Source organism: Lathyrus oleraceus, chromosome 2 (assembly GCF_024323335.1).
Source record: "Lathyrus oleraceus cultivar Zhongwan6 chromosome 2, CAAS_Psat_ZW6_1.0, whole genome shotgun sequence".
In the NCBI taxonomy this organism is placed as follows: Eukaryota; Viridiplantae; Streptophyta; class Magnoliopsida; order Fabales; family Fabaceae; genus Lathyrus; species Lathyrus oleraceus.
In genome coordinates, this window is record NC_066580.1 from 118462941 (window position 1) to 118472672 (window position 9732).

Genomic DNA, 9732 nt, shown 5'->3' on the forward strand with positions numbered 1-9732 from the left:
TTACGCAGATGCCCTCATATGCCAAATTCTTAAAAGAAATTCTTTCTAATAAAAGGAAACTTGAAGATAGCGAAACCATTACACTCCCTGCCGAATGTAGCGCTATAATCCAAAACATGCCTCCTAAACTCAAGGATCCGGGTAGTTTCTCTATACCCTGTCACATAGGAAAATTTGTCATCGACAAAGCCTTATGCGATTTAGGAGCCGGAATTAGTGTTATGCCTTTATCCATATGTAAGAAACTGGAAATGGGAGAATTAAGACCAACGAAAATGTCTGTGCAACTAGCAGATCGTTCCATCAAATATCCTGTAGGAATTCTTGAAAACGTTCCCGTACGCATAGGTCAATTCTACATTCCAACTGATTTTACAATTATGGACATTAGAGAAGATGATATTACACCCATTATAGTGGGAAGACCGTTCTTAGCAACTGCCGGTGCAATCATAGACGTAAAACGAGGACGACTCACCTTCGAAGTAGGTGAAGAGAAAATTGAGTTCATTCTTTCCCAATTCTTGAAAGCACCTGCAATAGAAGATACATGTTACTTCATGGATATCATCGATGAATGCATAAAAGAAGTAGAGTTAGGAGAAGACAAATCATCCGACTATCTTGTAGAAGACAAATTTAACCAATGTTTAGCAATAACACCGGACCCTACGCAGTGTCTTAACAAACCAACCCTTGACCTGAAAACACTTCCCAAAAATCTGAGATATGAATTCCTAGACTTAGAACTTGAACGACCTGTGATAGTTAATGCAGACCTAGGAAGACTCGAAACGGAAAAACTCCTACATATTTTAAGAAAGTATCCAACCGCACTAGGTTACAACATCACCGATCTTAAAGGAATAAGTCCTTCTATTTGTATGCACCGCATCATGCTAGAAGAAGACTGTAAAACCTCTAGGGAACACCAGAGGAGACTAAATCCGATCCTGAGTGAGGTAGTGAAGAAGGAAATAACCAAGTTATTAGAAGCAGGTATTATATATCCTATATCTGATAGCAAATGGGTTAGCCCTGTACACGTAGTACCAAAGAAAGGAGGCATAACCGTTATTGAAAACGAAAAAGGGGAAACTATAACTAAACGAATCGAATCGGGATGGAGAATGTGCATTGACTATAGGAAACTAAACAAAGCAACCCGAAAAGATCATTTCCCTTTACCGTTCATTGACCAGATGTTAGAACGATTAACAAAACATTCACATTTCTGTTATCTAGACGGTTATTCAGGCTTCTTTCAAATACCCATTCACCCTGATGACCAAGAAAAGACAACATTCACGTGCCCTTTTGGTACCTTCGCTTATAGACGAATGCAGTTTGGCCTGTGTAATGCTCCTGCAACTTTTCAAAGATGCATGATGGCAATTTTCGCCGACTTTCTCGAAAACATCATGGAAGTATTTATGGATGACTTTTCCGTATGCGGACAAAGTTTTGAAGAATGCCTTGAAAACCTAGAAAGAGTTCTTGAGCGATGTGTAAAAGTAAACTTAGTACTTAACTGGGAGAAGTGCCACTTTATGGTACAAGAAGGAATTGTTTTAGGACACATCATATCAAATAGAGGAATTGAAGTAGACAAAGCCAAAATAGAGGTAATCGAAAACCTTCAACCCCCAAGAACCGTGAGAGAAGTACGAAGCTTCTTAGGACACGCCGGTTTTTACCGACGATTCATCAAAGACTTCTCTAAAATAACTAAACCTTTAACCGGACTATTGATGAAAGATGCTGAATTCATATTCGACGATAACTGTTTAGAAGCATTTCAAACGCTTAAGCAAGCATTGATCTCCGCACCCATAATGCAGACACCCGACTGGAATGAACCATTCGAAATAATGTGTGATGCCAGCGATTATGCTGTAGGTGCTGTTTTAGGACAACGAAAGGATAAAAAGCTTCACGTTATATATTACGCAAGTAGAACCCTAGATGAAGCGCAGATGAATTACGCCACTACCGAGAAAGAACTCCTAGCAGTTGTATTTGCGCTAGATAAATTTCGTTCTTACTTGGTCGGAGCCAAAATAATAGTTTACACTGATCACGCTGCTATCAAGTACCTCTTAACAAAAAAGGATGCTAAACCTAGACTCCTAAGATGGATCTTGTTGCTACAAGAGTTCGATTTAGAAATCAAAGACAAGAAAGGAACTGAAAACGTAGTAGCAGACCACCTCTCTAGACTTGAGAACCTTGAACCGGAAAGAACATCAATTAATGATGATTTCTCGTACGATAAACTTATAGCTACTTTGGAAGAGAATAACTCTGACAAACAAGTAGAAACCACCTTAGCTATATCTGTCACACCATGGTACGCTGATCTCGTCAATTATTTAGCTGCCGGAATAGTTCCACCTACTTTATCTTACCAGCAGAAGAAACGATTCTTCTACGACATAAAACACTATTACTGGGATGATCCCTTACTTTTCAAAAGGGGCCCCGATGGTATTTTCCGTCGATGTATACCCGAAGAAGAGGTAGAAAATATAATCCAACATTGCCACTCAGCTCCTTATGGTGGACACACAAGTACATCCAAGACCTGCTCTAAAATCCTACAAGCCGGCTTTTATTGGCCAACTATATGGAAGGACGTACATGTGGCTATTAAGGAATGTGACAGATGTCAACGCACAGGAAACATATCTAGACGTGACGAGATGCCACAAAAAGGTATTTTGGAAGTAGAGATTTTCGACGTGTGGGGAATAGACTTCATGGGACCTTTTCCATCCTCTTTCGGTAACAAATACATACTCGTGGCAGTTGACTACGTATCAAAATGGATCGAAGCTATAGCTTCTCCAACAAATGACACCCGAGTAGTAACTAGACTCTTTAAGAATGTAATATTTCCGAGATTTGGCATCCCAAGAATAGTAGTCAGTGATGGTGGATCGCACTTTATATCCAAGGTACTCGAAAAACTATTGTTTAAATATGGCGTGAGACATAGGATAGCGACACCTTACCACCCTCAGACCAGTGGACAAGTGGAAGTATCTAACAGAGAAATCAAGCAAATACTAGAAAAAACAGTCGCCACTTCAAGGAAAGACTGGTCATTGAAATTACCAGAAGCTTTGTGGGCATACCGAACTGCTTATAAAACTCCCATAGGGACGACCCCATTTAAGCTCATTTATGGAAAATCCTGTCACCTCCCGGTAGAATTAGAACATAAAGCCTATTGGGCTATTAGAAATCTGAATTTAAACTATAAGGCCGTCGGCGAAAAGAGAATCCTTGACATAAACGAATTAGAGGAACTCAGAAGAGACGCCTATGAAAATGCCAGAATCTACAAAGAAAGAACAAAACAATGGCATGACAAGCGTATATCAAGGAAAATCTTCAAGCAAGGCGACGCAGTCCTTTTATTTAACTCTAGACTAAAGTTATTCCCGGGAAAACTACGATCTAGATGGTCAGGTCCTTTTCATATCACTAACATCTTTCCCAGTGGAGCGATAGAAATTAAAGGCAAATCCACAGAACCGTTCACCGTAAACGGGCAACGTCTAAAACACTATCACTATGCGGAAACCAACGAAGATTCGCAAATCCTACACTTAGACGAAATGCCTCCAGGATTAATAGATTATATTTAACAGTTTCTTTGTCGAGCTTGCGACATTTAAACAAAGCGCTTAGTGGGAGACAACCCACAATTATTTTTTCCTTACATTATTATTATTATTTTTCTACTTTTTCCTTAATTATTCTTTTAATTTCTGTTTAGTATTCATTCTTAATTTATTTTAATTTATTAAAAACGTTTCTCTTCTTTCGGCATTTGGCCAAATCCTAACTAAAACTCATGTTTTTCTTTTCTCTAGCTAATACTAACCAGATGGGACATATTGATCGTATGGGTATCAAATTCAGAGGGATAGCTCAGAAACAAAAGTTCGACGAACTAGCCACTAGAGAGATGCTACCTAGTTTATATGTTGATGATTGGGTTATGATTGCCCTTGGACTAAGAGAAAGTGTCCTGTATTTGCTGAATCAGATAGGATGGGAGACATCCCCTATCCTAAGACATTTCGCCACCTACCGGAGACTAATACTAGAATTCCTCAGCTCATTAATCTATCTACCCAGCCATGGAAAAGGAATTAGCAGAGGTTTTATCCAGTTCAGAATGTTCAACATGGAGTACCAATTTAATATTAGAGACTTTACCAACCTATTGGGTTTTCCTACCTCCTTTGACACATTCACAGTAAGCCAGGAAGAACTTTTTGAGTATAGAGAACTTGAACACTTTTGGGGTAGTTTGACTGGGAATGGTGAGCCCGAGGACCATGAGTTTCTCTCTGGAAACATTCATAACCCAGCTTTCCGTTACTTCCATGGGATCCTGACCCACACCTTATTTGGAGAGAAGCCAAATAGCACTTCAGTTTCACGTGATGAACTTTTCATCATATTTTGTGCTTCCAGAACCGTCCAGTAAACGGTGCCACCTTTATGCTAGCAAATTTAGACCACCTTATCCAAGATGAACGAGCACCTATTAGAATAGGCGGTCTGATAACCATGATTGGTAACGCTATCGGGTTACGTCAGTCGATTCTCGACCTAAGCCCTTTTTGTGGCATTACTACTATGAGTATACCCTTCCTCTTCAACACCTTGTTTATAGCAAACCTAGGATCTGATGAGTTTGAGCTTATTATTAATAACCAGGTTCTTTGCCTATTTACCTTACCCGATCCTAGGACTAGTGTTCATAACCGCAACAACTGGCTCTACAATCTGAACGAAACCCCCACTCCTGCTAGATCCACTGAATCCATCCAGGACTATGAGATTTGTGATAACCAGATCCCTTATGCCGAATCCGATCCTCGAACACCATCCGGCTATTATGATATTGACCCTCCTCCTCAGCCTGTTCAGACCGACGAATCAGCAATACCCGACCTCCGACATCATATGCCCGGAACTGATTATAACACCGCCATTGAAGCTTTGATGTCAGAACAAGATGCCCTCAGAGAAGAGTTTACTAAAATGAGACACGAAGTTCTAGGATACATGAGCAGTATGACAAATCAGTTTCACGAGTTGCTACACCGTGTTAACTCTTTTGCTCCTCCGGCCAGAGATCGTGCAGATGGATAGAATTTAATTATTTTCTTAGTTATTTAGTTTTAAGTTAGATTATTCATTAATGTTATTTGAATTCATGTTCGCATTTGTTTCCCTTTTCGCATCTTTTGTTTTTCTTTCCAATATTACATTATGATCATTTTATTGAAGCTATTTATTTAATTTTATTATACAATAGCTATTATATTCTCTACTGTTGCTACCTATAACTTATTGAATTATTCATGCACTATTATGCAAAGTAGAATAACATGCAAGATAAATTAATTAGCAAAATAAAATAATCTAAAAGCAAAACAAAATAATAAAAATAAATACATTACCAAAGTAATTCTGTAGAACGCTACTGAAGCCTTGCCAAACAGAAAGTGTGACGAGCGTCACACAATCTATGACGGACGGCACGCCAAGTGCCTGTTACGATCGTCACACCCCTGTGACGAGCGTAACACCTTTCTGACTAGGTGAACGTTACATAGCCGTTGGAGACGAACGTTACACCCTTCAATTTTTTATCTTCCCCATTTATTCACATTTACCCACATCTATTTACTTTTCAACCACTCTTTTTTTCCACCTTCCAAATTCTTTTCCTATAAATACCCATCAAAACCTCCCTTCATTCACCACAAACCATTCTCTCCTATCAAATACATTTCTTTTCTTTCCAAATTACTCCTTCAAATTCATTCATCACTATGGCGGGAAATCATAATTTTGGAAATATCATCTTCCGATCCAATGATGAAAATTATCAAAGGGAGCAATTCGAGCGTTTCCAACAGCGAGGCGTCGTCTCCACCAGGTACCCTGATTTTACTTGTTTACACCAATTAGGATTACTCCAAGGTATCGAATGGATGCTCCGTCAAGCCGACTTAACCTTTCTATGCACCCATAACCAACCCACATACCCCTCCCTAACCTTAGAATTCTTAAGTTCATACGCATACACCACTTCCGCCGGTGTAGACGAATTTTTAACCAGCACCGCAACCTTTCGAATGTTCAACACCGAGTACTCCTTAACCCAAAACCAATTGAGTACCATGCTACAATTTCCCATATAAGGTCAGGTCTACCCCAGAATCCCTCCCGAAATAAACTGGAGCACAGTTGCCGTTTCAACCCTTTTTAAGAAAATATCCGGTCTAGATGCCTACAACTGGGAAGAACTCCTTCTTTCCCACATACATAACCCAACCATCCGATATTTTCTCCGGATCCTACAAAACACCGTTTTTGGAAGACCAAACAACAGTAAGGTCAACGCAAAAGAACTATTCTTCCTCGAATGCGTCTTCGAACCGACTGCTAAGGTAAACGCTGCCTCTTTTCTATTTCATCATATCCGCACCTTATGTGCTAGAGGCCGCCAACCCTTTGTAATTGGTGGATTAATCACCACCATTGCACTTGGCTTAAACTTAGGGGACCGACTCCAAACCTTAGAATCTCTACCTCCCCTATTTATGGACATCAACTACTGTCGATCCAGCCGCATGATTAAGAATAGAGTAGGAGGAGGATATTATCTTATGGTGAACAACCAGGCCATCCCAAGCGTTGTCCTACCCAACATGGCCCTGACCGATGTCACAAACCGCAACCACCTCCTCTATGATCTAAATGCTCCCGAAGCCACCGAGCCTTCACAAGCAAACCCGCCCATAGACGAGTTTGAAGAAATGGAGCAAGGTGACCAACCTCCTGCACAACAATCAGTCCCGCTCAACCCTTCCGATAATGCAACTGGCCCATCCTCACGTCGTCGACGAAGAAGGCCTGCAACCAACGACGACATCATGGATGCTATTGATGGTATGCAAGCACAGAATGTCGAGATGATGCAAATGATGCGTCAAATGCAACAACAACAGGATGCTAGGAATGCCATAACCGACCAACGGTTTACTGAGTTGTTCAGCAGATTTGACAACTTAGACATACGTCAACGATCACCTGGCCCAAGAACACGAGGCGGAAGGCATAATTAGTTGTAGTTTCTTTTTCCTTTCCCTATTATATTTCCTTCCCTTCAAACATTGAGGACTATGTTTAATTTAAGTATGGGGGGGAAAACCATGTTCTTTCTATTTCCATTTTTTTCAAGTATGTACTTTTCCTTTCATTGTTATTTCTTTGTTTATTAAAAAAAAAAATATCTATTATTTTAAGTTAAGTCCCGAGTGTTAACAAATTTCTATTATCTATTCCCTCAAATTTTCATGAGCCACAACAAAAATTCAACACCCAATAAGTATAAAGGTTGCTCATTTTATCGAACTTGAGACGAATTAAGACAAAGACTACTGCCGCCAAACACTCTAAACGAACCTCAACACGTTAGATCAGGATAAGTACCTATTATACCAATCCCTTGAACTTTTAGTTTTATAGTAACCCCAAGTAGTTTATACAAGAAGTCAACACCATCTTAATAGCAAACTACGTGGAGAGCCGATGAATATAAGTGAATGATTCCCAAAAGTAACATAAAAAATATATATATCAGGAAATGCACTAATTAAGTTAGGTGATCCTTACCAGATCATTTAATCTAAAGGTTGCAGATCATATAAAAGCATAAGATGAAAGATCCATTATGAGTTGGTTCAGCAGGTTTTTGGTACTGAACTTGGTAGGGCGGACTATGGTCCGATCCCCCGCAATTTGCAATGGACTGAATAACGAAGTTATCCGACTTATGTACCAGAACTTCAAGCTAAAAAGGGAATCAGAATCGCTAACCGGTTACTCCACTATGTGCGCGAAAAGATAAAGAGCTTAATGTGATTTCGCTAGAATGAAAACGGGTGAAATAAGAGTGAAGGAACTAGGATAGCTATCATAGTGTACTTGAACTGATTTGCATAAGGTGGGGTTATCTAGGTTGTGACGGTGGTTGTTGATGTCAAGATTTAACTCAAGTTACCTCTAAACAAAGTTTACATGCAGCCTAATACGAATTGACGTGTGTTTTGAAATTTCATCTGGCTAAAAATCTTAACAAGTTCTATACTGTATTTTGCTTGAGGACAAGCAAAGATCTAAGTATGGGGGAGTTTGATAACATGAAATTATATCATATTTTAGGACTTAATTCAATTAAATTAAATTATTATTTATTTCAGTTCACTTCATTTTATTAGATATTACGCGGTATTTTCTTCCTATTTATCTCAGGTGGTTTATTTGAAGCACAAGTAAAAATGGAAGAAAAGGAGGTGCAAAAAGGAGAGAAAATGAACCAAATATCAAAGCCCAGCCCAAAGCACAAAACACAGGTGTTGTGCCTGTGACGGACGTCACAGAGGCCGTGACGAGCGTCACGCCTTGCACACTCCTGTGACGGACGTCACACATGGTGTGACGAACGTCACACCATTCCCCTACATTTTTGGCGCAAGGAACGCTTCAGAGACGTTGAGGGAGAGTTGAGCCCTATATCCACGCCCAACTTTTATGCACGTTGAAGACCTTTGAAGCGGAGGCAGTTACTCAAGGCACCAATATAAATAGCCACTTTCCAAACCTAAAAGGGTTCCACGCTTTTTCCATTTTTTTTCCTTGCCGTTTTCGCTTTTGCATATTTTCTTTTCCAGCAGCTTAGGCATTGTTTCTTTATTATTTTTTACGAGTTCTACACTATTTCCCTTGCAATTTCTATTTTCCTTTTTAGCATTTAGTTAATTCTTTTCGCACAATAGTTTCTACACCGGAAACTATTGTGTACCTTTTTATCGGATCTAACCTTACGTTAGAATCTAGTTTTTTATTTCCTTCGTTTTAATTTGTTGTTTAATTGAAGAATCCAAGAACAAATCCTACCGGCTTCTGGTGGAGTGTTCAAGACTATTGTTTAACTCATTCAGGTTCTTTAATTATTATTTAATGCTTTATTTTATTATTTATTTATATTATTTGCCTGGGATGAGTCTGTTTATGCATGATAAGTATTTAAGTTTGTTTAGCATGTCTGGCTAATTCGCTTAGATATCGGTATGTAAAGTAAGCGGAATAAGGAATCAAAACTAAGTCGGTTTAATTAAATTTAAAATCAAAATCACTCTTTTTACGGTCTCAATTTACAGGGTTAATAACAAAGGTTTTTACGAAAGTAAAAGACATAAAGAAGTTAAAATCAATAGAGCGAGAGTTTGAGGTTTTAACTGGACAGTGTAAATTAGACATTAATTCTAGATCAGGGCGAGAGCAAGTTTTAGAGTTAATTAAATTCTGATCTTTTCCAAAAAGTATTTTTAAAGATAGAATGTGAGGACGAGAGTTAAGCATTCGAATTTAATTATATAACCTAAGTCAACAGAGCGAGAGTTTGAGATAAGGGTGTTTAAACGGTCAGTGTTTTCTTAAAAAGAGTTTCTACGGACTTTATTGCTTTCAAAAAATGGTTTTTGACTTAATTATAAGTGACAGCTACATTAACATAAAATCACGGTTTATTCAACAGAGCGAGAGTTTGAGATAAAACTTTTAATCAATAAAGTCAACTGAAAAGATTTATTTTAAAACCAGGAAACCGACAAAGAATTGATTCCCTAATTATGA